General features: G+C 41.5%; 1 protein-coding gene across 2 annotated transcripts in view; it reads left to right on the top strand.

The window, feature by feature from the left end:
* Positions 1 to 18,297, top strand: part of Mnt — a 327,460-nt gene that overhangs the window by 196,937 nt on the left and 112,226 nt on the right. The window lies entirely within an intron of this gene.

Here is an 18,297-nt window from a genome sequence, read left to right as displayed (position 1 = left end):
ATGTGGTAACGTGCCTGGCTGGTGAACGCGTCGGGTGTTTAAGTACCGGTCAAACTTGTTAGTTTCTTTGATCCCTGCAACCTTACCATACTTGTGAGCTAAGGAAGGTGGGGTTTGGGGGAGCCTTTAGGTCTATCTGCTGGGTTATCAGCAGCCATTGCCTGGCCCTCCTTTGTTCTAGCTTGGGTAGAGAGGGGGCTTGGGCACTGATCATATGTATATATGGCCAATCTCCAGGACACCATTGTCCTGCTTGTTAGGGTAATGTCACTGTCCCTTCCCTCTGCTATTCATGAGCGAGCTTTAAAAACCTTTAAAAACACCTGTGGGACCTTGACCTCCCTTTGTTTCCCCAGCATACCCCAAAGGTAAGGTTGGGCTAGCCTTCCATGTCAATAACAACCATTCCCTCTCTGGTTGCCGTACCGACAACACGTCGTGCTTACTTTCGTCTGAGTTTTTCTTGTAACCTTGTGTTATCATGTGTGGATCTCGTGAACCTCGATCTCTACTATGGATCCTGTGCGAGTGCAACGTCACTGCCCAAGAGTTAGTGGGAAGTTATATGCTGCTCTTCTTTCCCACGTGGAAGTAGATCCCCACTTGTTTTGTACCTTGTCGGGGCCGTGTATGCTCTTAAAATTACACGCGTGGTGAGTGTGGCCGCTAAAAGCAAGAAAAAGGTCAAGAGGGACAACCTCCCTCGAGAAAGGGCAGTGCTTCACAGCCTTCTTCGGCCTGTTTGTCCATGCCTACCGTTGCACGGCCCTCTTTATCTTCTGTGTTACCCGTGTTAGCGGAGGATGTCGAAGTGGGGGCTGAGAGAAACACTTTTAACGTATCGCCCTCTTAGGTCGGGTCATTCCCCTCCAAGAACGGATAGTGGAACTATTTTTTTACCTTCCCATCACCGGGGAGGTCCACAGAGAAGGTTGTGGACATGTTGAAAGCCGTTATGTTCAACTGCGATCGGTTGCTCCAAAGTTGCGCGGCTCGGCCAGTGGATGAAACTTATCCCGCTCGTATGCCCCTCATGGTAAACGTGGCCAAATCTGCCATTCCACCAATGGAATGGCGAGGATATTTGGACTGGTTGGGTCTTAGGAGCCGCCAATCCTCTGCTCAGCGCAGCATTGTGCTTGGTTATCTGCCATCAGGGAGCAGCTCCTCGGTCACTCCGTGGATGGAGGAGCCTCTTAATGCTCATGGAGCAGCATCGACATCCCCCACTCAGCGTTGTTCAACAGCCGATCTGACCCTGTGGGATCAAGAGGCCTTTTCAGGCACACCCAAGACCCCATTCAGGTCCCCGGTAAGGAATCCATTCCCAGGTTGGGGAGCCTCGGACCTGGCCCGCCAAGCACCTTAGGAAGACCTTTTCCCTGTGGACGGCGCTGTATTTCCTTCCCTGGGTGCCGAGCGCCGGGGAAGAACTGAGGTCTGCTCAGAGACCCGCCACCCTTCTAAGACCTGCTCTTATAACTCACGGTCTCCGGACCCTGCTCCAGTGCCGAAGAGGAGCAGAAGATTAGAGGAGGGACAGAGGTCTCCCTTGGAAGGTTGACTGGAACCCAGGGATGTACGATCCCCTTACCCAGGGCAGGGTTCTTCAAATGGGTCCCACGTGGCCAGTGAGGGTTTCTTGGACTTCATCTCCTGGGATCCCCAAGAGGACGAGGGGGTGGAAGAGCTGTCTTCCTTCCGGAGGGTGCTGAATTTAATCCGAAGGCACAATGACCTGCCTGAACTTCCTCCGATGCAGGCCCGTCCCCACAATACCGGCCTGGAATACCAGCACGGAGCCTTGAGGAAGGTACGCCTTCCCTGGTCCTTCCCCTTTCACCAGAAATCGGGCAGTGATTCTGGAAGACCGCCACCGCCAATGTGGAACAGATAGGTCTGAACAGGACCCACGGCACTCCAAAGCTGTTACAGGTGTCTTCCTTCCGGAGGATGCTGAATATAATATGGAGGCACAATGACCTGCCCGAACCTCCTCCGATGCAGGCCTGTCCTCACGATACCGGCCTGGAATGCCAGTTCAGAGATTCGAGGGAGGCATGACCTTCCTTCCCTGGTCCTTCCACTTTCACCGGACATCGGGCTGCGATTCCAAAGGATCGCTACTGCCAATGCGGAACCGAAAGGCCTGAACAGGTTCCACGGTGCTCCAAAGCTGTTACCCTTCCTGGAGGTGAAGCCCAAGCACTTCAATACTCCATAAGGGACTTCCCTGGGACATCAGCCAGTGGAGAGGAACTTGGTTGCCCTGGCCCCCGGCTCCATGGAGGATAGGTTCTCGGGAGGGACCGTGGGCGTCACGATTCAGGAGGCGTTTTCCATGGAAGTGGTAGCATGGGACGCGGGGGACCCTGCTTTGTGGTTGGACCTCTGGTCCACAGCCCTAGTGTCATTTGCCTTGGAGAATGACATCAGAAACGACCAGGCCAGGGAGCAATTTCTAGAGTTAGCAGTCTCGGGGTCGCAGGCGGTAGACTTCTTGGCGGGGCAGTCATATACCGCGGCGTCAAACTGGGTCCTACGAAGGCAGGACTTATATCTGTATAGGTTGCCTAGGCAACTCACAGTCAGGGAACTAAGGGCATTAAGGGATCCCCCTATTTCCAGAGAGGCCTTCTTCCTAGAGGACGTGGTGGAAGAGGCCCTAGAGAAGTGGAGGAAGGAAAGGCATGATGCAATTCTCCTTAGGGACCCCTCATGCCCGCCACACCGCCCCTGTGAGCACTATAATCCCAGGACCCAGCCAAGTAGTTGGCCGCCTATGCCTCATGCCGTTAACCCATCTTCGTTCAGGTCCCTCCCCCCATCACAGCCCCCCTCAGGAGGACAGAGACCAGCACCCGGAGGCAGTAAGAACAGAGCTCCAGCCAATCGAGGGGCACGTGGTGGCCGGTTCTTCAAGAGAAAGTATTAGGTGAGGCTCCTCTCCCCTACGCTCTATAGGGGTAGGGAGATGCCTCAATGCAAGGTGGAGAAATTGGGAAAAGGAAGGGGTAGACCAGTGTAAGATTCAAGTATTGAGGGACGGCTGGTGGAGAAGGCCTCAGATGGGTAGTGACCAGTTATAGACCTCTCATCCCTCAACCGTCTCGTCGCCAAGACCACGTTTAAAATGGAAACGGCTTGGACAGTCCCAGCAGCCATCAAGCAAGGGGACTTTATGCTATCCTTGGACCTCAATTGGGGAGAAGAAGACTTCCAGTTCTGCATTCTCTGGTTTGGTCTGTCGACCGCCCCTCGGGTCTTTACGAGAGTTTCCCTGGTCTCCGAATGGGCCTACAAGAGAGGGATAAGACTGTTGAGATGCCTCAGCACCTTCTTACTCCTCTCAGAGTCCAGGGAGCAGTTGGCGGAGCAAAGTGACAAATTAGTGGCCTTCTGTGCAGAACTGGGGTTGGAGTTCAACTGGGAGAAGTTGAAGACCTGCCCAACTACGAGGACAGTGGGAAGGGAAATTTGCTCCATGCAAGCAGAGGCCTTCCCGATGAAGGAGAGGATCGGCAACTTGCTAAACATGGTGGAGCCCTTCACCAGTGGGAAGCCGGCATCTCTGAAGGAATGACAGAGACTGGTAGGCCACCTGGTGTCTCTGGAAAAACTTGTGCCCAAGGGAAGATTAATGTTACAACCAGCCCAGTGGGACCTGAAAGAGATTCAGGCCCTGGCAAGACAGTACCAGTCGCCAAAGAGACCCCCGTCCAAGCCAACCAGGGAGGTCCTCTAGTGGTGGCTGAACCCAATGAATAACCGAGCACGAGTTTCACTGCTGGATCCTCCTCTGGAAATACTCCTGTTTACGGATGCATCCAGGGAGGATGGGGAGCCCACATTTTGGACTGGATGGCCGAGGGCCGTTGTTCCTTGGAAGAGAATACCTGCCACATAAACGAACTCAAGCTGCTGGCTGTTCAAAAAGCTCTCTACGTCCTTGAGCAATGATGCCACCGTCGTCGTATACTTCATGAAACAGGGAGGCCTGCGATCCCATCATATCCACAACCTGGCAGTAGACATTTTATCCTGGGCTGAGGACAATGCCATCTTCCTGACAGCCAGGTACATTCCGAGGAAGCGGAACGTGGTTGCGACGGCCTCAGCAGAGAGGGGCAGGTTCTGCCAGGGGAATGGTCCCTTCACCCGGAGGTAGCAAGGGTGGTGATAGAAAGGTGGTGATCACCGTGCCTGAACCTTTCGCGCCCATCAGAACTCAAAATTGCCGGTCTTTTGCATCCCAGTGCCGTACCCAGCAGCTCCTCTGCAAGACGCGTTCCAACATCCACGGGACGGACTGGATGCGTATGCCTTTCCTCTATTCGCCCTCCTTTGGCAGACCCTGAACTGGCTTCGGATGCAAAGAAGGCAAATTTGACCCTAATAGCTCCATGGTGGCCGGAAAAAGAGTAGTTCACGGACCTGAGATTCTTGGCAATGGAGCCCCGGGTCCCTACCTCTAAGACAAGACCTGCTAAGGCAACCCCACTTCCAGAAGTTCCACGAAGGACTCCAAAACCTTTCCCTTCATGCATAGAGATTATCCAGCATTTACTAAGGAAGGAGGGGTACTCAAGATGGCAGCCGGCCAGATGACCTTAAATTTGAGGCAAACCTCGAGGACCATTTACCAGGCGAGATGGGCTTCGGCAAATGGTGCTACAAAGAAGGCATCCAGTCCCTCAAAGCTTCAATCCCGGTCATTATGGAGTTACTAGTACATCTTCGACTCGACTGGGCTTGTCAGTACCAGCAGTAAAGGGATTCCGAGTAGCCCTGGGTCAGGTCTTCCTCATTCAAGGGCTTGAACCTAAGCTCCTCCAAGCACCTCTCGATCCTGGTGAAAGGATTCGAGCAGTCCTGCCCCCACCCCCAGGACTCTCTTGGCCCCCTCATGGGACATTATCTAAGTCCTCGACTCCTTGAAGAAGCCCCGTTTCGACCGCTGGAGACAAATTACGGACAGGGAACTGACCCTAAAGACGGTGTTCCTTCTAGACATGGCCTCGGCCAAAAGGGTAGGCGAACTCCACGGGCTGTCTGCATATGTCTCCTTCTCCCACGGTTGGAAGGGGTTGTGCTTCAGGTTCGTCCCGTCCTTCGTGGCAAAAACAGAGATCCCACCAGTGGATGACTCCCGCTTCAACGAGTTCTCCATCCCTGCCATTCCCAGGACAAATGACCTGGAGAAGCTTCTATTATGCTCTGTGAGAGCAGTAAGGAAATGTCTCAGGACCGCCTCCCTCCTGCCGGCTATCAAGAGATTGTTCGTGTTAACAGGTAGAGTGAAGAAGGTGGTATCGAAGAATACGATCTCTTTCTCGCTCCAGGAGACGATCTGAAGGTTGTACCTGACGAAAGGTGAAGTCTCCCCCAGGTCCGTCAAGCCTCTCGACATCTGGGTCATCGGCACCTCGTTGGCCTTTGAGAGGAACATGCCAGTTGGCCAGGTACTGAGGGCGGGGTTATGGTGGAGACAGTCGACTTTTACGGCCCATTATCTTAAGGACTGCTCCCTCAAGTCCCAGGAGGGGTTCAAGCTCGGTCCCGTCGTAGTCGCCTAGCAGAGGATCTAAGGGTGGCTACACGCAATAGACCTGTTGGGGGTAACGAGGGATAGAGAGTCTCGGACCCTATCCCCTCAGCCATCCATGGATCAACACGACAAGAAAAAGATGCCCCTTGTGTGAGTGTTACCTTATCATACCCTCATTAACCCCCCTGTTTTCTGTTTTACTTTTCCCAGACAGGCATTCACCCCTACTTCCCCTGCAGACCCCTAATCTCTCGTCAGGGTCTATCTACCCACCTCCTAATTCTGAGGCTCCTATTATTGGGGCGTGGGTAGTATTCGGATCGGAACAAATGCCCCCCATCCTTCCCCTCTATAGACCCTTTTATCATACACCACTTTTCCTGAAACTCTTGGGGCATGCTAGGGAAACAAAGGGAGGTCATGGTCTCCTAGGTGTGAAGGGGTTTGGGGGATTGGGGATGGGGTGCGGTGGTAAGGGCCTGTAGGGACGCAAAATCTCTGGTCGGTAGAGACGTGTAGAAAATACTCCTACTATTGGAATGTGATAAGGAAGTTAGGAAAGATACAATTTACTTAGCAACTGTCATATATATATATATATATATATATATATATATATATATATATATATATTATTTTACTTTGGCTCGTTACTGGGAACCAAACATATAATAGAATATTTACTACGACTGACAAGTTAACCAACCTCTCGAATTCCAAACTCACTTGTTTGCTTTTATATTGAAACTGTTACAATTTGATATATTAATACACAAACTCTGAGACAGTTAAATAACTCAACTCCCAGACAGCAATATATAAAACACTAAATATCCAAAGGTGTTTTAAGTACACTCAAAACTAAACTGGGTAATTATTATTACAAATAAACTTACTACGGTTCATTAACAGGATACGTGCGAATTCTATTCTAAACAATGGGGATTGGAATAATACTCTTTACAAAAATGAATATATTCTATATAAATTACAACACTTTGAAAAGAATTTACATCATAACAAGATAAATCACTCGGAATATTAAGTCTGAACAAATCTTAGATTAAGACAAAAATGTTACGATCTAAAAATTATATAATGACTTGACTTTAAATTTGAAATCTGAATAATCCATAGACTAAGACAGAAGAAATAATACTTATGAAAATTATACAATCACTTGTTTCACTTGAAATTAAATCTGAATGCAATATTTAAGTTTGACACTTAATGAAAATAGATGACCAGATCACAATGCAAATACCTAACCTTCCTACAGAACCATTTGCAAAACTTTAAGAGAATTTTTGTAAGTAATCACTACACAGGATATGTGCGGGTTCACAAAATCACTTTGGAGAGGACACACTATAGGTACTGAACACTTTTTAAACAATTCTCTGAGCTGCGTGCATGAGTGAGAGAGAGGGGAGATGGCAAACTTAAGGCTGAAAATGTCTGTCTATCTAACCCTGGTGTCGCCTTATATATGAAATCTAGCTACTTCCAGAAACTTCCCAGAGATCGGGGCGAGGACAAAAGCGTCAGAGTCACCAAGTATCGCTCTCTTGAACGTGTACTCACGCCACGCCGGCTCTCTCAATCAGCTAGCTCCGCCCACCCTTTGTCCTGGAAAAAAAAAAATAACATCCTATCACAGGGCTTTTCATGAATTTTCCAAAGCACATGGTACACTGCACTCACAAACATGACGCAATACCTCACAAAAATATAAAGGAACTTTACATAAGCCCTTGTTCATATTACATATGGTCACATAACTCAAACAGATTACATAAGACTTCATAACAAAAATGAAAGAAATACAAAGTTAAATCTTTGAAATAACGTAAATTTACATATACTGACTTGAATAAAGAATACAATGAAATCAACGACGAGGGTCTTAAGTAATTTACATAATATACTTATGTATACATGAGTATAACTCATCTTAAGAGCTGGCTAACCTTTCTTCAATGTACAAATAAAATCAGTAATCAACTACTGTATTTACTCTACACTAGACCAGCTTGGTAAGGATATACTATATATATATATATATATATATATATATATATATATATATATATATATATATATATATATATATATATATATATATATATGTATGTTCCTGGAGGAAAGAGAACTGTTATTCATAACCTAATAACCTACTTTGATTGGTGTATTCATTTCTGTAAACTGATATATCTTAGAGCTTTTAGTAGGATGAGGAAATTTACGTTTATTCTTCCCTAATTTCCACTGTATCCGCAATCTGAGCAATTGGATTTTTAGTCTGGGAGACAGAGAGAGAGAGAGAGAGAGAGAGAGAGAGAGAGAGAGAGAGAGAGAGACTAGGCAACGAAAGCTCTCCGTTCTTAATTCAGAAGAGTTTACTTGCCTGGCAACCGGTGTTGAATAGTTTTTCAATATTTTTACCCTAAAATGTTTTGTTATTCACAAATCTTATTCTCTTCTTAAATATAGTATTTTAATTGATTTTCTACTGGTATTCTGCATTATGTCTTGGTGAGTGTGTTGCTGCTATTGTATGGTTCTAATATTCGTAATAATTTTATCATTTATTCATGTCTTATTTTTTTATTTACATAATACAGTCGTTAATTCTCTCTCTCTATCTCTCTCTCTCTCTCTCTCTCTCTCTCTCTCTCTCTCTCTCTCTCTGTGTGTGTGTGTGTGTTTGTGTCGAAGTGCGTCTTTTCCTGCCAATACGTTATTATGCAAGTAATGTGGTGGCGCTACCCGAGAAACGCTTACACAACGCCTCCACGTCTCATACAAGGCCAATCTCTCTCTCTCTCTCTCTCTCTCTCTCTCTCTCTCTCTCTCTCTCTCTCTCTCTCTCTCTCTCTCTCATTTTTTTTGGAATATATATATATATATATATATATATATATATATATATATATATATGAGAGAGAGAGAGAGAGAGAGAGAGAGAGAGAGAGAGAGAGAGAGAGAGAGAGAGAGAGAGAGAGAGAGAGAGAGAGGCGCCGAGTAGTGTTGACGTCATTGCCTCATTGGAAACTGTCCATAAAAGAACTTTATTGTTTCATGTACTCTTCTGATCGGTTGCATTTTGGGACGAGTCATTCGGGAGGATCATGTCTTCTTCCTGGCTGCGTTCATTTTGCAACATCGATGTATTCTGTTCGTCAGCAACAACAGGAACTGACAATTCATGGCGAACAGTTCCCTACATCATTTTCTTACAAACGCCTTCCTGTCATTTTCATCTCCCTCTCTACCCCCTCCTCCCAACCCTTCCGATATTGAACAACGGCTGGCGTGTTATGTCGTAAGGAGGATAATTACGACTCATTTACTACCTGGTGTGTGTGTGTGTGTGTTTGTGTGTCGTGGGATTTTTGGGGTTCATGCAGTACACCTGACAATGTCCTTCTGTGGGAGAATTTTGTATTTTCAAAATCTTTTACTTCCAAAATGACTTCTGTTGACAACTGTTCCTTTTATGACGTATATACAATATTATGAAATGAAAATTTACATTTCTTAGTGTATTTCTTCATTAAAGGAAATCATATTTGGATCAAGACCAAGTATAAAATGAGGTGCCATTCACAAACGTAATGAAATGCCAGTTCCTGTTTAAATGTTTGAGTTTCGTGAATATGCAGGTTTTCACTAGGTCCCCACCAATTTTATATATATATATATATATATATATATATATATATATATATATATATATATATATATATATATATATATATATAAATGTATATTACTTCGGATAGACATGGTTTTCCTAGGACATGAGACCAAAATTAAAAGAAGAAAAAGCCTGGGAAGAAGAGCTATGGTAAGCAAAATGAGATTATGGAAATATAATGCTACTTTCTCTTAAAAAGAAAAGTATTTAATCAGGTGGTCCTATCAGTATTAACTTTTTCATCAGAAACTTGGAGCCTTACCAAGGCCTTAGAACGTCAGCTAGTTACAACTTTAGAAGCTATGGAAAGAATAATGATGGGAATAACGCTGACAGAAAGAGCAAAATAGCTTTGAGAGCAGAGTAAAGTAGAGGATATTCTAATAACATAAAAGAAACAGAAATGGACATGGGCAGAACGTCAAATGAGAATGACAGATAATAGGTGGACAATAAGAATAACAGAATGCATCCATGGAAATTACAGAAGCAGGGGAAGGAAGAGAAGACAATGGAATGCCGAACTCAGAAAATGAGTAGGCATAAAGTGGCTTAGAAAGATCGTAAGATGACGCGAGGGGAAAGCCATATCCGAGGCCTTTATTCTCCAGTCAACTAGTAACTGCTAATAATATATATATATATATATATATATATATATATATATATATATATATATATATATATATATATAAATATATATATATAAATATATATATATATATATATATATATATATATATATATATATATATATATATATATATATACTGTACATGAGACATCTGAGGCAAGTCTTTTAAGATTTTCGGTGATGAATCTATTCTGAAGAAATGATCTAATTCTTTCATTGTACCTTGTTTCGAGTATTGTTCTCCTGTCTGGTGTTCAGCTGCTGATTCTCATCCTAATTTGTTGGACAGGAACATACGGTCTATTAATTTTTTTTTATTCCTGATCTAGATGTTAATCTTTGGTACCGTCTTTTAATTAGTTCATTATGCATGTTGGATAAGATTTTTCATAATTCTGACCATCCTTTACATTCAGATCTTCCCGGACAGTTCCATCCTGTTCGTAAGACTAGGCATGCAAATTCTAATAGTCAGCCTTCTCCATCATGAGGCTCAATACTACACAGTATTCTAGAAGTTTTATTCCAGCTGAGACTAAGTTGTGGAATGATCGTAATCGGGTAGTTCAATCAGTAGAACTTCAAAATTTCAAAATTGCAGCAAATGTTTTTATGTTGAACAGGCGTACATAGGTCTTTTTATAGTTATATATTAATTATCTGTTTTAATATTGTTAATGTTTTTTGAAATATTTTATTTCAATTTTTCATTACTTCTTATATCGTTTATTTATTTCCTTGTTTCCTTTTCTCACTTTGCTATTTTTCCTTGTTGGAGCTCTTGGACTTAGAGCATCTTGCTTTTCTAACTAGGGTTGTAGCTTGGCTAATAATAATAATAATAATAATAATAATAATAATAATAATAATAATAATAATTCAACCCTGGTATGCCCCCTCAAAAAAGAATAATAGAGTAGTTTGTAGGTGTTGCGCGGCCTTGTTGACAGGCATATGATAATTTGATTACATGCTCTTAAAGAATGCCTTATATTATGCTTGACCATAAGTATTCATATATATATATATATATATATATATATATATATATATATATATATATATATATATTCATTTTGTTGAAAACTAGATTGAATAATATTTCAAGCATGAAGTATAGTTGATAATTTACTTAGCTTTCTGTTTCATAACAAGCATATACTACTGCTACTGATAATTATAATCCTCGTTCTTGGGTTAGAGTCCTCTTGCATGACAGTAGAGTCAGGCACACTATTCTATCTGTTCCATTATTTCCTTTCCTCGCTGGACTATTTTCCATGTTGAAGACCTTTTAGCTTATAGTACGTTGACTAGTAAGAATAATAAAACAGCAGGTAGTTTCAGAAAGTGTGGCTCTTCCTCAGAAGCGGTTGTAGAATAACTTGACGCAATCACTCTGGAAGTAAACTTCCGTTAAGAAGTAAAGTACTTGGAATAAGGTTCAGGCAAACCATTATTTTGCTCCTAATCAACTCGTGTTGCTTGCCTTACCAAATGGCAACCCCGCCTCTCCCGCGACAAATTGGGTCTCATTTATTTTTTTTATTTAGCATATTTCCTGGATGATTATCTTTAACTTAAGTACTTTACTTGTTAAATGCTAAGTTTGTGCTAACATGATATCGCTTCATAGGGAGAATATAAAAATCACACTGCTCCTGTACTGTGCGCACGATCCCTCCCCCCCCCCCTCAATGGGAAATAACTTGATCTTATTTTTATTAATAGAAATTACAATGGTAGTTTTCGCATTTGGAAAAATATTGACATTTCGAGTATATTTATAATAGAACTCTCAAACCTTGACAGTAAACCCATTAACTACAGTTACCAGTTTTTAATTAGTAATTTGGTGTAGTCTATGAAGATTTGCTTGTGTGTATAGATAAATATATATATATATATATATATATATATATATATATATATATATATATACACACACACACACACACACACACACAGCACAGTGAGTAAGGATGCACGTAGTAAAGTACTTAAGGTAATTGATGCTAGGAATAATTCTTGACGAAGCTTGTATAATTTATCAGTTGTTTTGCATGGTCTACCGTTCATGCAGTCAGCATGTGTTATCGCTCGTTAGTATGTATGTATTCAGTATATCCACTTGTATTAACAAAGAACAACTGTTCTAAGTTACATTGCTTGACAATCCCTCTTTATCTCTCTCTCTCTCTCACTCTCTCTCTCTCTCTCTCTCTCTCTCTCTCTCTCTCTCTCTCTCTGTAAAGGGGCCAGGAGAGGTGTGGATATGTGTGAGAAACTTCTGAGGTATGTTGCCGACGAATGTATTAGGCCTAAAGTCAGAGATCTGCTCTTCCCCTATTTTCCCTGGCCTATATTGGTCGGCGGAGAGGGAATGGGGACACAGGCGTCGTCGTGTGATCACCACCTGAGCTGACTCTTTGGTTGGCTCGTTTCCGTCACTATACGCAATAATAATAATAATAATAATAATAATAATAATAATAATAATAATAACCATTATGATTTTGTATGTGATGCCTGTGCTCATTATATGTACATATTCCTTGGCGTCTTATAAGTACAGTAGATTTAACTCACTCTAGAAAGGAGCTTATCTTTCAAGCTATGGGAATGCTAAGTCTGAAATACTTCAGGAACATCACAATGTTGTTGTTTAACAAATGAGGAGAGTAATTGATCCATCGTCAACTCATATCTATAAATCGTGTCAATTAATTATCTAGGCATTGAGAAAGGTTCATAGATCTTCATGTATGTTTTAGAAAGTACTATTCTGGGAACAGCTTATGCAACGCTTGCATTCTTTTTGGCCCCTTGTAGAAATGCACTTGACTTAATGTCTATAATTAAAGATGGTTAATTAACCATGTAAATATATTATGATGTGTGTATATATATATATATATATATATATATATATATATATATATATATATATATATATATATATATACACCATCATAAAATTGTAAGAATTATGGATGTATGTATCCTAGTAAAAAAAACCAATAACTGTAATTATTTAGATTTATATTTGTTCACAGGGGTTACTACTTTTAGCTTACTTCTCTACAAGAGTTAGAATCGTTCATTCATTTAGGAAACAAGATTTAATGAATTTCCGTCATTAGCCGAATATACCCAAAATTATTTATTGTCCTGCATATACTGTACTGTACATACATGACATTTATTGCCACTCTTAGGAGGTAGTAGGTTGACCAGGACACCAGTCACCCGGTGATATACTACCACTAGAGTTATAGGGTCCTTTGACTGGCCAGACAGTACTACATTAGATCCTTCTCTCTGGTTATGGTTCACTTTCCCTTTGTCTACACAGACACCGAATAGTTTGGCCTATCCTTTACAGATTCTCCTCATACACCTGACAACACTGTGATTACTAGAGACTCCTAAGCTGTGGTAAGCAGCTCTTCTAGGAGGACACTCCAAAATCAAACCATTGTTCTCTAATCTTGGGTAGTGCCATAGCCTCTGTACTAAGGTCTTCCACTGCCTTAGGTTAGATTTCTCTTGCTTGAGGGTACACTCGGGTACATTATTCTATCTTATTTCTCTCTTCTTGTTGGGTTGATTTTTTTATAGTTTATATAGGAGATATATTTCTTTTTATTACTGTTCTTAAAATATTTTATTTTTCCTTGTTTCCTTTCCTCACCGGGCTATTTTCCCTGTTGGAGCTCCTGGGCTTATAGCATCCAGCTTTTCCAACTAGGGTTGCAGTTTAGCAATTAATAATAATAAGAGTATATATTCAAATAACAGTATCCATCGTTACGCTAGATATGTCATCCTCATCATCATCTCCTCCTACGCCTATTGACGCAAAGGGCCTCTGTTAGATTTCGCGTGTCGTCTCTATCTTGAGCTTTTAAATCAATACTTATCCACTCCTAGTCTCCTACTTCACGCTTCATAGTCCTCAGCCATGTCATAGTTTTTTGTTAATCCGTAAATAAGTTTAAGCTAAAATTCCTACATTGCTGTAATTTACAATTTCAAAGTTACAAAGGCTCGAATCGATGACTTGTAATGGTTAATGGGTCCTGCATAAATAATGTTTTAATTCTATTATTCTACCTTGTTTCGGGTATTGTTCTCCTGTATGGTCATCAGCTGCTGAATCTCATTTTAATTTGTTGGACAAAAACTTACGGTCCATCTAATTTCTTACTCCTGATATCTTGATACTAATCTCAAGCACTATCGTTCATTTAGTGCTTTGTGCTGTTGCGTAAGTTTTTTCATGGTTCTGACCATGCTTTGCATTTAGATCTTCCCTGACTGTACTATCCTGTGCGCATGACCAAGTGTGCAAGTTAATTCTGACACCTTTGCTTTCTCCATCATAAGGTTCAACACAACAGTATTAAAGAAGTTTTATTCCAGCTGTGACCAGATTGTGGAAAGATCTTACTAATCTGGCAGTTGAATCTGTGGAACTTTGCAGCGAATATTTATGGTGAACAGGCTGATATATATATATATATATATATATATATATATATATATATGTGTGTGTGTGTGTGTGTGTGAGAGAGACATTTTAACCCTGTTACTGGTCTTAATATATATTTTTGCCCTTTATTCATTATTTCTCATAAACTTTGTGTGTCCCTATTTCCTCTACGCACTGGGTTTTTTTCCCTGCTGTAATGCTACAAACCCTTGGGCGTTTTGTATCCTGCTTATCTAACTAAGGTTGTAGTAAGTGATGATAAGAATAAGAAGAAGAAGAAGAAGAAGAAGAAATAATAGTAATAGTAATAATAAAGGTGAAAGATCTCTTGGCTAGGTCATACTAATCAATATCAATGGCTTGTCTTGTTTTGTTTTTAAGATTCGAGTTACCGCGTAGATATTTTTACAAGTTTCCAGTATTTTTTTATATTGGAAATTATATGATAAAAGATTAAAAATTTTAAGATTTCACGAGATTTGTCAGTTGTGTAAAACCATAAAAAAATCACTGTGATAAGTTTAAAGGTTTAAAGGCCATTCATGACATTGACAATGCCCTAGAGACTGACCATATACTGTACACACATGATCAGCGCCAAGGAGGGCCAGACACTATTATTATTATTATTATTATTATTATTATTATTATTATTATTATTATTATTATTACAAGCTAAGGCACAACCCTAGAACAGCGTGGCCAAGTGTACCCTCAAGCAAGAGAACTCTAATCCAAGACAGTGGAAGACCATGGTGCAGAAGCTATGGCCCTACCTAAGACTAGAGAACAATGGTTTGATTTTGGAGTGTCCTTCTAGAAGAGGTGCTTACCATAGCTAAAGAGTCTCCTCTTCTCCTAATAAAAGGAAAGTAGCCACTGTACAGTAGTTAACCCCTTGAGCAGAGAAGAATTGTTTGGTTTTCTCAGTGTTGTCAGGTGTGAGGACATAGGAGACTGTGGAAAGAATAGGCCAGAATATTCGGTGTAGTTGTAGGCAAAGGAAAATAGAGCCGTAATCAGAGAGTATGATCCAATGTAGTACTGTCTGGCCAGTCAAAAGACCCAATAACTCAATAGCGGTAGTATCTAGCTGCTGATGACTCAACAGACAGACCTATAGGCTCCCCCAAACCTCCGTCTTTAGTTCACAAGGATGGTGAGGTTGCAAAGAACTAAAAGAAGCTATCTAGCTTGAGCAGAACTAGAAGCCCAGTGCGGCGATAGCCGGGCAGGGCCGTTTCCAGTAGGTCACCACAATGGTTCCATTGTTAATACCATCGGAATACACAAACAGGTGTATCAGAGGAGGTCAGTAGAAGTAAATAACTGGAGATGTTGGCAATTCACATCCCCTTGCAATCAAGAGCAAAAATCATTGCTTCCTGTGAATAGCAAAATATGGCCATCCTTGGGAATGGATACCCCTTTGTGAATAGAGACAAAAATGAAGCTCACAATATATCTCCAGTTGTAATCTAACCGAAGCGTGTAACAGGCATGTCGAGTCATCTGATTATTGCAAAGATGTGTTGCTATTTCGTGGAAGTTATGAAGTGGAAGTATCAAACACTCGGTTCACTGGGTGGCAGATTTACTTCTAGAAAATCATTGTGATAAAATCAAAATTGGCATGTAGCTTACCCGTGATGTGGTGAAAAGCGAGCTTCTCGATTGAGTGACGTATATATATTTCCTCTCTTTTCATGTATCGTTAATTTATCAACTTTTTAGAAGTCTCTTGGGTTGCCAGCCTTTTGATAAATATTCCACATTGTGTTAGTTTGAACTCGTTTAACATCACTCGTAAGAATACTACAATGAATGGCATCATGGTCCCAGTTTTTTTTCTCTTTTTAATTTGGGGTTGGTCACGGCTACCTGTTTCAGGGGGTCATCCCAGGTGTGAGGGTGAGGGGGGGGGGGGGTCAGATTGATTGCTACTGGTCGGTAATGAACATCATTTTCGTAGGAGGGTGTCATTGTTGGTGCCTTCACGCTGTGCTTAAAGACGTCATTGGAAACCAGCTAAATGATAATGTACAGTCGGCTATCCTCTTACGGTGAAGCTGGCAATTTGTCAGCACGTGAACATTCTTATCAAAGTGCTCGACAAGAATCTGGTAGGCCGTAGTGAAGAATTTTACCTAGGTTTTATCCCTTTCACCTGTTAACTAAAATATATTTTTTTCATTAAATTACAGATTATGCTCTCTCTCTCTCTCTCTCTCTCTCTCTCTCTCTCTCTCTCTCTCTCTCTCTCTCTCTCTCTCTCTCTCTCTCCATTGCATATAGACGTCACTGAAGGTTTTTAATATTATATTTTCAATTGTCATCTACTGTAAGTTGTTCAGTCTTGATCAAAGTGGGGAATCTACTAAATGAAATCAAAGGTTGAAAGGAAGGAACTCCAAACGCTACAGGATACTATGAGTAAAAGAGGCTCTTCCAAATAAAAACGGAAATTCTCGCTGTATTTTATCCAGTAAGATATCGAGTGGGAAGAGATGTAGGAATAGCTATTGATGTATGTGAAATCATTTTAATTGTAAGTGTGTACGATTACTATCTACCAAAATATGAAATTATCTGAAGTCCATGTCTATTGCATGTATATGTCGTGCATATATGTACAGTATGTATTAATGTGTAAGACGAATAGCGTTCTAGTGTAACGTTGAGAGTATGAGCTGTCTTTGTTGTGCTTGAGGTTTCAGAGTTTTTTTTAGCTCTGGATTGGATTTAATTCTCTTTCCTAACGTTCTGAGCAACAATTCTCTGAAATGATTGTTTCAGTGCAAGTCCTTTTGTTGAAGATCATTGTGAGAAGTTTTGAAAGAGAAATGGGCATCGATTCCACAGTTCCGTTTGTTAGAATTGTGATCTTTTCTAGGTTAGAGCTATTGGAAGAAGTGGGCCACAACAACGCAGCTCTTACGTAACGCTGACCGGCTGATTTGTTTTGCGTTACTATAGTTACCGTTGCCTGTTACCACACGAGCAGAGCAGCGAGGATCGACAATGCATCTATTATATCTCTCTTGTTCGTTTTGTTCTTGTATGTGTCCTCTTATATATTCGTTTCGGGACTTATTTGAACTCCATCTTTGTTCTTTTAATGCATGACTTTGGTACACGAAGATTTTCTGCATCCTATTTTTTTCTCGAATATATTTTTTTTCTTTTACCTGATGCATGTATTTTGATTGAATGCTTGGATCAGCCTTGCACTGAAATAATGACAGACGGTTTGCCAAAGTTATTTCCTTTTAAATTGATGCCATTTCAGGATGACGATGATGGAGTATAATGGTGGGGTTCAGTTTGAGTGTGTGTTCATAGATTTGATGACATCCGCCCAACTAGGTTTTGCTTTAGCTAAGTTGCTTTGAGAGACAGAACCACTTTCTTGGTCGTTGTACTGTGTAGCTCAGTTGAGTGTTTATTATAAATACTGTCTAGTTAGCCGTCAGTGCATCGCACACGCTTCACTGTATGTGTTATTTGATCCATATTATCATCCACCTTTTAGCTTTCTACCTTACCTTCGTTCCAACTGTATAGCTTCCTTGGCCCCATCGCCGTGCTATACGTCCCTGCCTGGAAATCTGCTAGACGATGGGTCGAGAACCGTTGAAACAACGTGATTTCTTGTAGTGTCTGCAACCTCACCCTCCATGTAAGCTGGGTGGGGGTTAGGAGAGTCTATAGCTTCACCTGTTCAATTATCAGCAGCCATTGCCTCTCTCCCTGGTTCTATCTTGGTGGAGAGTGCGCTTGGGACCTGATCATATGATAAGTCACTGCCTTGTTTCTGTCATTCACGAGTGACCTTTAAGCCTTGGTACTGTATCGTGACTCCGTATTCCCTTTCTTTGCTTTTAGCTGAATTCCTTACCAATTTGCATGACGATTGCTGT

This window comes from Palaemon carinicauda, chromosome 3 (assembly GCF_036898095.1).
Source record: "Palaemon carinicauda isolate YSFRI2023 chromosome 3, ASM3689809v2, whole genome shotgun sequence".
NCBI classification, from domain to species: domain Eukaryota; kingdom Metazoa; phylum Arthropoda; class Malacostraca; order Decapoda; family Palaemonidae; genus Palaemon; species Palaemon carinicauda.
Note: the sequence above shows the minus strand (reverse complement) of the source record. Positions and strands in the feature narration are given on the sequence as shown.